We start from the raw sequence: 13,367 nt of genomic DNA on the forward strand, positions 1-13,367 counted from the left end.
GTGATTGTGCTGAGATAGTTATCTGCCAGTGAGGAACTTCCTTTTCTGCTGGAGGTTAGAACTTTCTCTGTAACCTATAGTCTTAGATAATCATCTAGAGTACTGAGACATTCAATGACTCACTCAGGGTCACATGGCCAGTATATGTCAGAGGCAGGACTTAGGTCCTGGTTTTTCTGGATATGAAGATAGCTCTCTATTCAAAAATGCCAGATCGCTTCTCTACATAGAATAGTCCTCTGGAAAATTTGTTAAATTAATGTATTGTAAGGGGGGAAAAGGGATTTTTTAAAATGTTTGACTGGATTATTTAAGAATAGGGTTGCCAGGAATTTTATTAAATTCCAAAAAGATTTATTTAACAATTTATTTACAAAATATAGGGAGATTGGAGTAAGAAATAAGAGAGAGGATAGGGGAAGATATCTAGTCTATGCAGTAAGTATTTTGCTCCGATCCCTGGCTCAACCCAGGCAGGGCTTAGCTGGAGAGGCTTCAGCCTTGAGCTGAAGACCTGGGGATTCAGGGAGACTCTCTCAAGAGGGTAGGTCTCTCCTGAGGCTAGTCTCTTCAGAAAATCCAGAAAAGGAGTCAGCTCTTTTCACTCACCACATGTCAGTCCAAAGGGAGAGATTTAAGAACAGTCTCACCAAATACAGGGTCTCAGGTCCTGTAAACAGATTCTTCACAAGCCTCCAACTCAAACTCAGAACTCCAGAAGAAGTCGAAGTTCTTCCCACAGGAAGTTGTAACTCCCTTTTAAAGACACTTTCTTTTGTGTCACTTCCTGTGCCTTCTTCCACTTTTACATCTACTAATTATAGTTGAAGCTTTGCTTAGGACTGTCCAGGGGCAGTTAGTTTGATTCTGATTCATTACCCACTATCTCACATGTGGGTCACAGACCTCCCCCACTCAAGCATAAATGGAATGTTTACACTTTTGGTGATTACATCTAAAAAATGGGCAGGGGAGTTAATTTAATCTTCACAATATAAATGAATTGGCAGTGAAAAAAAGCTTTCAAGAATTAGGGCACATATGAATTTTTCTTTATACTTGTATGTTAAGATGTATACAGTTATATGAGAGAGAATATGGCTCAACTAGGATAAATAGATTGTTTACACTTGGGCATTTCTTTACCTCAGTCCGATCTTTGTTTCTTAGGGTATAGTACTAATGACTTCAAATTTCCCACTTCTGCTCTTTGAAATGTCAATCATCTCAATTCTGGCACTTACTGTATATGGCACCTTGGGTAAATTATTTAACCTCCATGGGCCTAGGTTTTTCACCTGTAAAATGAATGCCAAACTAGATGACTGATCCTTCCATCTCTAAATCTATGTTCTTATGGTCCTCTGACTTTGATGGATTTAAGGGTGATTTTTAAAATGCTTAAAGAAATGGAAACAGTTCTTTCTGTCTCAAAGTTCTGTCATCAATTATTTTTCTCTATTTTCTTTTGGTCTAATGCAGACTGGTTATTTCATCAGCATGGTGGTACTTCCAATCCTATAGTGCCAAATTCATTGCTTTTTCTAATGTACCAAACTGACTGATACTCTTTGTCTTATAGATTTACCTGGGATACTAAGAGGAGTATTTTTATTTATTTATTATTTTTTATTGAGTATACAGGCAGAATCATGGCAGCTAAGGGATTTAGAGCTCCAGTATCTTCACCTGAGTGTTCCCTTCTTTCATATTGCCCTTCCCTATTTCAACCAGGAGGTCATTCGAATCCATTCTACATGATCAATGCCAAATGTTCTGAGCCAGGCCTGACTTGGGCAGATCCAGTGCTTCAGGCTCAGAATTGGAATAAAATGACCATCTAACATTTATCAAAAGGGACTTTACTTAGTGATAACGTGGCAATGGTATTCAACAAAGATACAGTGCCAATTCAGTTGGGTGCAACTTCCCTGTTTCTGTGTTTGACATGGCAGCATTTCTTGATACAAGATGTCAAGCCTGGGGAGCCTCCAACTCCTTACATGCTGAACTTTCATACTTAGGTAAATGGAAAGCTATGGCAACAGCTTGAACTTAGCCACATGGACCAATTAAATCTGAGGATGGCTTTATATATAAAAAAAAAAAAAAACACAAATCCAAAAGCTAGCCTAGCTATATGTGAGGATATATAGATAGTTGATGGAGCTCCTGCCAAAACTTCTCATAGTCAATTCTTGTAGGATGTTAGAGTCTAAAAGGTGGATGTGAGTGGGGAGTACATTCCTGATTTAGGTTGAAGTAAGATACATGTTAAAACTTGTTATATTTAGCATCCAATCAGTAGTCACTAAGCATCTATTTAGTGCCTACTAGATGTCAGGCACTGTATTAAAGACAAAAGACATCCTCAGTTCTTAAGGAGCTCACAGTCTAATGAGGGAAATGATAAATTAATATATGCTAACAAATGATATGTATATCATACATAGAGAAAATTAAGAGTGAAAAGCCCTAGCATCAAAAGGGGTTTGGAAAGGCTTCTTGTAGAAGATGGAATTTTAGCTAGGATTTAAAGGAAACCTGGAAATCTCATAGGTAGAAATGAAGAATAAATCTAGTACAACTTCACGTGCTACATGCAAGTATCATTTTATTTTATACAATTTTTAAAAATTCAAATATATTTCATTTTCCCAATTACATGCAATAATAATTTTCAATGTATTTTTCCAAATTTATAAAATTCAAAGTGTCTTCCTCCCTCCCTTCTCTCCTAGCACTCAGATGGTAATCAGTTTGATCTGGGCCATCCATGCATTATCATATAAAATATATTTCATATTGGTCACTATTGTAAGAGCACATGCATACAAAATCAAAACCCCTAAATAAAACTGTAAATAAACTGATGTGAGATAGTATGCTTTGATCTGCATTTGACTCTATCCCCATCATAAGTTCTTCAGAATTGTGCCAGATCATTGCATTGCTGAGAATAGCCAAGTTTTCACAGTTGCTCACTGTATAATATTGCTGTTACTATGTACAATGTTCTCTTTGTTCTGCTTATTTCACTCTTCATCAGTTCATATAGATCTTTTCAGTTTTTTTTCTGAAATCTTCCTGCTTGTTACTTCTTATAGCACAACAGTATTCTATCACCAACCTGTACCACACTTTGTTCAATCATTCCCCAATTAATGAACATCCCTTTAATTTCCAATTCTTTGCCACCATAAAAAAGAACTGAGTAAATATTTCTATACAAGTAGTTCCTTTGTCCCTTTACATTATGCCTTTGGTATATAGATAAAGTAGATCAAATTTTATGACCCTTTGGACATAGTTCCAAAATGCCCTCCAGAATGGTTGGATCAGTTCAGAACTCCACCAACAAACCATTAGTGTCCCAATTTTGCCATATCCCCTCCAACATTTATTATTTTCCTTTACTGTTAAATGGGCCGATCTGGTAGGTGTGGGGTGATATTTAGCATTGTTTTAATTTGCATTTTTCTTATCAAGTGATTTAGAAAATTTTTTCATATGATTGTTGATAGCTTTGATTTCTTCATCTGAAAATTGCTTATTCATAACTTTTGACCATTTGGCAATTGGGGAATGAATTGTATTCTTTTAAATTTGAATTATTTCTCTATAGAGTTGAGAAATTAAACCTTTATCAGAGAAATTTGTTATAAAATTTCTTCTCCCCTCCATTTGTTGTTTCCCTTCTAATCTTGGGTACAGTGATTTTCATTTTACATCTTATAATACTCTTTATCTCTTGTTTGGTCATAAACTTCCCTTCTCCATAGATCTTCCAGGTAAACTACTCTAAGTTCCCCTAGTTTACTTATGTTATCACTATTTAGATCTAAACCATATTCCTATTTTGACCATATCTTGGTATAGGGTATCAGATATTGGTCTATACCTAGTTTCCCCAACAGTTTTTGTTAAATATTGAGTTCTTATCCCAAAAGTTGGGGTCCTTGGGTTATCAAACACCATGTTGCCAAGATATTGTGTATGTAATTTGTTCCATTGATGTACGATTCTATTTTTTAGGCAGTAACAAACTAGTTTAATGATTATTGCTTTATAGTAGAATTTGAGATCTGGTGCTGCTAGGCTACCTTCTTTCACATTTTTTTCATTGATTTCTTTGTTATTCTTGAACTTTTGTTCTTCCAGGTGAATTTTGTTTTTCTTTTTCTAGTTATAAAATAATTATTTAGTAGTTTGATTGGTATGGCACTAAATAAGTAAATTAATTTCAGTAGATTTATCATTTTTATTATATGAGCTCAGTCTAATCATGAGTAATTATTATTTTTCCAGATGTTTAGATCTGAATTTATTTGTGTAAAAAGTGTTTTGTAGTTGTGTATATATATTTCCTATGCTTGCCTCGGCAAATATATTCCCAGATATTTATTTTTTGCAGTTATTTTAAATAAAATTTCTCTTTCTAACTCTTACTTGACTTTGCTGGAAATTGTCAAGATTGGATTTAGCTATCTCCTGATTGTAACAATGAAGATACTTAGTCTAACAAAATCAGGAATGTGAACTTTAAATAACTCCACCCTACTTGGATCTTACATTATGGTGAAGATAGAATTATAATCTCTTGATTGAACAATGAAGATACTTAGTTCTTACTCTATAGTGAAGCTAGAACTTTAAGTGAAGACTATTTTTAGATCTTAATACAAAGAGGTGTTAAATTAACTATAAAGGGTAAATTAATCATGAAAAGGTCAAGTAACTAACAAAAGATGAACTGAACAAAGAAGTGTTAAGTAACTCAAAAGATATAATCTAATCAAAGAAGATGAGAACTAAAGAATGGGCATTTAGAGGAGAGGACACAAGGGTAAAAGGTCTATATATTTTGCTCACTTCCTCTCTCTGGGACCTTTTGGTGGTAGAGATTTGGCTGGTGGCAGTGTGCTAGGCCTTTTGGCATCTTGACATGGCTATAAGCTTTTTTTTTAACATTATTTATTTGGTCATTTTCAAACATTATTCATTAGAAACAAAGATCATTTTCTTTTCCTTCCTCCCCCCCACAACCCCTCCCATTGGTGATGCGTGATTCCTCTGGGTATCACATGTGTCCTTGATCTGAACTCATTTCTGTTGTATTGGTTTTTAGATCAGGGTGTTCATTCAGAGTCTTTCCTCAATCATATCCCCTCTGTCCCTGTAGTCAAGCTGTTGCCTTTCCTCGGTGTTTTTATTCCCACTGTTTGTCCTGTGCTTGAAGGTAGTATTTTTTCCTCCTTGGTTGTTCAGGGACATGGCAATGACACTAATGGAGAAGTCCATTACATTCAATTGTACCACAGTATATCAGTCTCTATGTACAATGTTTTCCTGGTTCTGCTCCTTTTGCTCTGCATCACTTCCTGGAGCTTGTTCCAGTCTCCATGGAATTCCTCCACTTTATTATTCCTTTGAGCACAATAGTATTACATCACCAACATATACCACAATTTGTTCAGCCATTCCCCAATTGAAGGGCATCCCCTCATTTTCCAATTTTTTGCCACCACAAAGAGCACAGCTATGAATATTCTTGTACAAGTCTTTTTCTTTATTATCTCTTTGTGGTACGCCCTTTGGGCATAGTTCCATATTGTCCTCCAGAATGGTTGGATCACTTCACAACTCCACCAGCAATGAATTAATGTCCCCACTTTGCCACATCCCCTCCAACATTCATTAATTTCCTTTGCTGTCATCTTAGTCAATCTGCTTAGGTGTGAGGTGATACTTCAGAGTTGTTTTGATTTGCATCTCTCTGATTATTAGAGATTTAGAGCACTTTTTCATGTGCTTATTAATAGTTTTGATTCCTTTGGCTGAAAACTTCCTATTCATGTCCCATGCCCATTTATCAATTGGAGAGTGGCTTGATTTGCTGTACAATTGATTTAACTCTTTGTAAAATTGAGTAATTAAACCTTTGTCAGAGGTTTTAATGAAGATTGTTTCTCAATTTGTTGCTTCCCTTCTAATTTTGGTTACATTGGTTTTGTTTGTACAAAACTTTTTATTTTGATGTAATCAAAATTATTGATTTTACATTTTGTGATTTTTTTCTACTTATTGCTTGATTCCTTTCCCATAGATCTGACATGTATACTATACTGTGTACACCTAATTTACTTATAGTTTCCTTCTTTATATTCCGGTCATTAACGCATTCTGAGTTTATCTTTCTATAGGGTGTGAGATGTTGAGCCAAGCCCAATATCTCCCATACTGTTTTCCAATTTTCACAGCAATTTTTATCAAATAGTGGGTTTTGGTCCCCAAAACTAGGATCTTTGGGCTTATCATAGGCTGTCTTGCTTAGGTCATTTACCCCTAGTCTATTCCACTGATCTTCCTTTCTGTCTCAGCCAATACCAAATTGTTTTGATGACCACTACTTTATAGTATAGTTTGAGAACTGGGACTGCAAGTCCTCCTTCCTTTGCATTTTTTTTTCATGATTTTCCTGGATATCCTTGATCTTTTGTTCTTTCAAATGAACTTTGTTATGATTTTTTTCTAATTCCCTTAAAGAAGTTTTTTGGTAGTTCAACGGGTATGGCACTAAAACAGCATATTAATTTGGGTAGTATTGTCATTTTAATTATGTTAGTTAGTCCCACCCATGAGCAGTCACTGTTTTTCCAATTGTTTAGATCTAGTTTTAATTGTGTGGAGAGTGTTTGTAGTTCTGTTCATATAGTTCCTGTGTTTGTCTTGGCAGATAGATTTCTACGTATTTTATATTGTCTAGGGTGATTTTAAATGGAATTTCTCTTTCTAATTCTTTCTGTTGGGATGTGTTGGAGATATATAGAAATGCTGATGACTTATGTGAGTTTATTTTGTGTCCTGCAACTTTGCTAAAGTGGTTCATTATTTCAACTAGCTTTTTGGTTGATTCTCTAGGATTCTTTAAGTAGACCATCATATCATCTGCAAAGACTGACAGCTTTGTCTCCTCATTGCCAATTTTAACAACTTCAATTTCTTTTTCCTTCTTTAAGTACTACTGCTAGTGTTTGTAGTACAATGTTAGATAAGGGAGGTAATACTGGACATCCTTATTTCACTCCTGATTTTATTGGGAGGACTTCAAGTTAATCCCCATTGCAGATGATGTTTGCTGATGGTTTTAGATATATACTGTTAATTATTTTCAGGAAAGGCCCTTCTATTCCTATAATTTCTAGTGTTTTCAATTGGAGTGGGTGTTGTATTTTATCAAAGGCTTTTTCTGCATCTATTGAGATAATCAAGTGATTTTTGTCTGTTTGCTTGTTAATATGATCAATTATGTGGATGGTTTTCCTAATATTGAACCATCCTTGCATTCCTGGTTTGAATCCTACCTGGTCATAGTGAATAACCCCTGTGATGACTTGCTGGAGTCTTTTTTCTAGTATCCTATTTAAGAATTTTGCATCTATATTGATTAAGGAGATTGGTCTATAGTTTTCTTTCTCTGTTTTTGACCTGCCTGGCTGGGATCAGTACAATGGTTGTGTTGTAAAATGAATTTGGTAGAACTCCTTCTTTGCTTATTCTGTCAAATAGTGTATAATATTGGGATTAGTTGTTCTTTGAACACTTGATAGAATTCATTTGTGAATCCATCTGGACCAGGAGATTTTTTCTTAGGCAGTTCTGTAATGATTTGTTCAATTTCTTTTTCTGAAATAGGGTTGTTTAGTTAATCTATTTCTTCCTCTGTTAGTCTAGGCAATTTATATTTTTGTAAGTATTCATTCATATCACTTAGATTTCCATATTTGTTGCCATATAATTGGGCATAATAGTTTTTAATGATTGCCTTAACTTCCTATTCTTTAGAGGTGAGGTCTCCCTTTTCATCTTGGATACTGTCAATTTGGTTTTCTTCTTTCCTTTTTTTAAATTAAACTGACCAGTACTGTGTCTATTTTATTTGTTTTCTTTTAGTGTACTAGCTTCTAGTCTTCTTTATTAAATCAATACTTCTTTGACTTCCAATTTTATTGATTTTTCCTTTGATTTTTAGGATCTCTAATTTAATCTTAATCTGAGGATTTCTAATTTGTTTAGTTTCTTGTTTTTCGATTTACATGCCCAACTCATTGACCTCAGCTCTCCCTAATTTGTTAATATATGAACTCAAGGATATAAATTTTCCCATGAGTACTGCTTTGGCTGCATCCCATAGGTTTTGAAAAGATGTCTCATCATTGTAATTTTCTTCAATGCAGTTATTAATTCTTTCTATGATTTGTTCTTAACTAACAGGTTTTGGAGAATTATATTGTTTAACTTCCAATTAATTTTTGTTTTATGTATACATGTTCCCTTACTATTATTTTAATTGCATTGTGATCTGAGATGTTTGCATTTATTATTTCTGCTCTTTTGCACTTGTTTCCAATGTTTTTATGCCCTAATACATGGTCAATTTTTGTGAATGTACCATTTGCTGCTGAAAATCTGGAATAGTAGATGTGGGATAGAGGTGCTTGTTGTTGGTTTGCTGGTATTTTTTGATGTGGTCTACTGCAGGCTGTGCTCCTGTCTCACGCCAGTGAACCAGAACCCTCTCTGCCTACCTTCTAAGATGCCCCCTGCATGAAAGTTGCTTCACTCCATCACCTTGTTGGTTCTTTCACTCAATTATTTTGAGTTTTATAATTTTCAAGATTGGTTGGAGAGGATTCTTATAATGTTTCAAGCCTTCCCTGCTTCTACTCCACCATCTTGTTTCCACTCCTGGGATTCTTCTCCAAATAGTATTTTAATAAATACTTTTCTATAATGATATGGGTGATGTTGATGATGATGATATTTACTACTAATGACTGTTCCTTCTATTTGAATTTATATTAATGGCCTCAATTCTGAACTTGTATCTCTAATAGTGATAGTGATTCCTAAAGGGTACAGAGCACAGGGCAGGTCATACTGCATGGCTTCCAAGCACCCTTGAAGCATCTTCTACCCCATCCTGAAAACTTAGGGTCTGGGTAATCTGCCCTGATTCATTGTACCCCAGGGTAAGCTCTGTCAACAGTGCTGAAATTCCAATGTTCGAATGCCAGCTATCCTCACTGTGGCATCTGAACATCAGAGCTGTTTACTTTGGGAACAAAGTCTATCAGAAAAATTCTTAGTACTGCAGCAAAGAACTAGGACAGCCTTAGATAATGCCCTTGAAATACAAGTGACTGAACCATATTTGACGTTCTCTAGCTCACAAAAACTCATCTAGCTTTAAGATGCTACATCCAGTGGTTGACAAGGACAGAAACATGTAAAGAAGCCATCACATGCTGTCAGAAAGTATTCAAGGACATTAGGAGTGGATGCGTTTGCTTTCTGAACAACTGAACCCAGGATGCTGTTGACAGATTTTTAAGCAGCTCCAACAAACAGCATATAACCTGACGGCATTTTAAAGTCCTGGGACCACATCTTGTCACAGGCCAATTTTCAAAGTTGATCCCTCTGTAGGGGAGCCAAGGTAGAACACAATTTTCATGGGCTGTCAGAGAAACATCATAGCAGGTAATGTCAGAGCTGTTCATAATCCTGAAATGCCAGTTGGAGGAATGCCAGAGACCATTTATTTTAATTCTCTTGTTTTACAGATAAGGAAACTGAGTCCCAAAAATTTGTTTATGGTCACGCAGATGCTAGACAGCAGTAATGTCCCTGAAGCCAAAATATTCTAATTCTCAGTCTAATTTCTCCTAGGAACATATCACTTAATAAAATGAGGTATTTAAAATACCAAGTCAATTTACCTTGCCCTAACTAATTGACTGCAGGACTGAAAATGAAAAGAATAACAACAACAAAAAATTGAATGCTGTGTAAATATTATAACCAAACTTGACCTTGAAACAGAGTTCAGAAAATGGACCTCCCTTTCTTCTTTGCAGAAATGGGAGATGATTCTCATGGATTATTCCTTATACTGTCAGAGATACATGATTGTGTTAGTTTTGCTAAATTGCTTTTTCTCTTTCTTAATTTTTTTTTTTTGCTACTGGGGATAGATGACTAACTATCTAGAGAAATGAATGAGATGGAGAAACAAAATGTGACAATTAAATTACCTGGGTAAACTACTCATCTGAACCCATCTGAAATTCCTTCTCATGTATGTTTACATACCCATGTACAAATAAAATATATATTTACACACATATGTACATATGCAATACATATATATGTATGTACACACATATGATTATACTATCTACTTCACTGGGTTGATGTGAAGAAAGCACTTTGAAAGTATTAAAAAAAATTAGACTTGAAGATGGCGGCATAGAGGCAGTGAACTTTCTCAGCTCTGAAAACCCTCCCTTAGGGACTGAAAATCAAACCTAACAACAAGACAGAGCCAAGGAACCCTCCTGCTGGACTCAACTTAAAAGGTACTCCCCCAAAAGCCAGAATTCAAGAACACTTGAGTTTAAGGGGAAGGAAGAAGGAAGGTCCTAGGACCCCTTCCCCACCTAGAGCTCTAAGTCTCCAGCAGCAGCTGGAACCTCTGGGTGGGCAAAGGCACTGGTCTGGAGAGAGCACCTTGAGGGCAAAGCTGTGCTTGGCTCAGAGCATCCAACACAGGCTGTGGGGAAACTGTTAGAGAAGAAACACAGAGCAAACCCCAACCCAAAGATCCCAGCTTTGGGGACAAAAATCCACTATTTGACAAAAACTGCTGGGAAAATTGGAAAACAATATGGGAGAGATTAGGTTGAGATCAACATCTCACACCCTACACCAAGATAAACTCAGAATGGGTGAATGACCTGAATATAAAGAAGGAAACTATAAGCAAATTAGGCGAACACAGAATAGTATACATGTCAGATCTTTGGGAAAGGAAAGATTTTAAAACCAAGTAAGAGCTGGAAAAAAAAATCACAAAATGTAAAATCAATAATTTTGATTACATTAAATTAAAAAGGTTTTGTTCAAACAAAACTAATGCATCCAAAATTAGAAGGGAAGCAACAAATTGGGAAACAATCTTCATTACAAAAACCTCTGACAAAGGTCTAATTACTCAAATTTATAAAGAGCTAAACCAGTTGTACAAAAAATCAAGCCATTTTCCAATTGATAAATGGGCAAGGGACATGAATAGGCAGTTTTCAGTTAAAGAAATCAAAACTATTAATAATGACATGAAAAAGTGTTCTACATCTCTTATAATCAGAGAAATGCAAATCAAAAGAACTCTGAGGTATCACCTTACATGTCACACCTAGCAGATTGGCTAACATGACAGCAAAGGAAAGTAATGAATGCTGGAAGGAATGTGGCAAAGTTGGGATGTTAATGCATTGCTGGTGGAGTTGTGAACTGATCCAACCATTCTGGAAGGCAATTTGGAACTATGCCCAAAGGGTGATAAAAGACTGTCTGCCCTTTGATCCAGCAATACCATTGCTGGGTTTGTACCCTAAAGAGATAATAAGGAAAAAATGTGTACAAGAATATTCATAGCTGCCCTCTTTGTGGTGACAAAAATTATAAAATGAGGGGATGCCCTTCAATTGGGGAATGGCTGAACAAATTGTGGTATATGATGGTGATGGAATAACATTGTGCTCAAAGGAATAATAAGGTGGAGGAATTCCATGGGAACTGGAATGACCTCCAGGAATTGATGCAAAGTGAGAGAAGCAGAAGCAGGATAACATTGTACACAGAGACTGATACACTGTGGTACAATTGAATATAATGGACTTCTCCATTAGTGGCAATGCAGTGATCCTGAACAACTTTGAGGAATCTATGAGAAAAAAACATTATCCACATTCAGAGGAAAAACTTTGGGAGTAGAAACACAGAAGAAAAAGAACTGCTTGAATACATGGGTCGAGGGGATATGGCTTGGGATGTAGATTCTAAATGAACACCAACAACATGGAAATAGATTCTGATCAAGGACATATGTAATAACTAATGAATTTTCCTGTTGACTTTGGGAAGGGTGGGGTGAGAGGAGGGAGAGAAATAATGTGATTCTTGTAACTAAGGAATTATATTCTAAATTGACTAAATAAATTAATTTTAAAAATTAAAAAAATATACAAACGTTTGTATCTTCAAATAAAAAAATAGACTTGTGATTTTTTTTTTCTTCTGGCACTGTCATTATTCTAATACATTCATCACCTCACATTTTGATTACTGCAATAGCCTGCTGTGGGTCTGCCTGCCTCAACTCTCTTCCTACATGGGATCCATCCTCCATTCAACCACTGTGTGAAGTGGAAGTTTAAGGGAACCTTGAACACCCTCCTTAACCAGGATTCAAAAAGACTGAGGAAAACCATCTTTAAAGTAGAATATATTTGTTGAGAGAGAAATGTGGAGCAATGTCTCACACCACAGACCTAAAACAATGTTCTCCAGATTTAGAGAAAGATAGAGAGAGGGAGAGAGAGTGAGAGACAGAGACAGAGACAGAGACAGAGACAGAGACAGAGACAGAGAGATGTGTGATGATGCCTCAAATCATCAATCAGATACTAAATGACCCTTATACAATGTTCCAAGATTTACAGAGATACTCAACTTAGGGAAATACAATAGACTTATTTTACACATTCAAGCATTCCTTCAAATTAACATTTTAAAGAAATGGTTAAGAAATCGAGACAAAGGTTTTAATTCAGAAATAAAGGGCAGGAATAGTAATTTGAATAGTTTTACAGTGAATACAAAGAGAGGAGTACAGAGCTGAATTATCTGGGAGGAGGTGATACAATGAGAGAAACTTCTAAGACAAAGGGGCACTTAAGATTTGACTTAAGGGTCTAACACAAGATAAGTCTAGGATACCTCCCCAAGGCAAGGTCTTAGACAGACTCCAAAGATCCAACCCAAAGGCCTTTGTTCTGCAGGGAGAAGGATGGAGTGGGTTAATCTTGTCCTGCTAGGAGAAGGATGGGGAGGGAGAGAACCATCTTTACTAACTTCTTGGAATTAATAACTTGAGAATAACACACTAATTTCTCACTCCACAAAATCATTAAAATGATTTTTTCTAAAATGCAAATCTGATTTCATCACCTTCCACCCCCAACTAACTCAGTAAACTCCAATGTCTTTATTGACTCCCTAGTTTCCTTTAAGTATAAAATAAAATTCCACTTTCTATAAGAAACTTTCCTCAATTGATCTTAATTTTAGTGCTTTCCCTTTTTAAATTATTTTCTATTTCTCCTCTATATAGCTTGCTTTGTATAGATGTGCTTGGATATGCTTCCCCCATCAGATTGTAATTTCCTTAAGGGCACCGACTGCCATTTGCTTTTAAGCCCTAGGGCTTAGCACAGTGCTGCCATATAGTAAGAACTTAGTAA

This window comes from Monodelphis domestica, chromosome 8, assembly GCF_027887165.1.
Source record: "Monodelphis domestica isolate mMonDom1 chromosome 8, mMonDom1.pri, whole genome shotgun sequence".
In the NCBI taxonomy this organism is placed as follows: Eukaryota; Metazoa; Chordata; class Mammalia; order Didelphimorphia; family Didelphidae; genus Monodelphis; species Monodelphis domestica.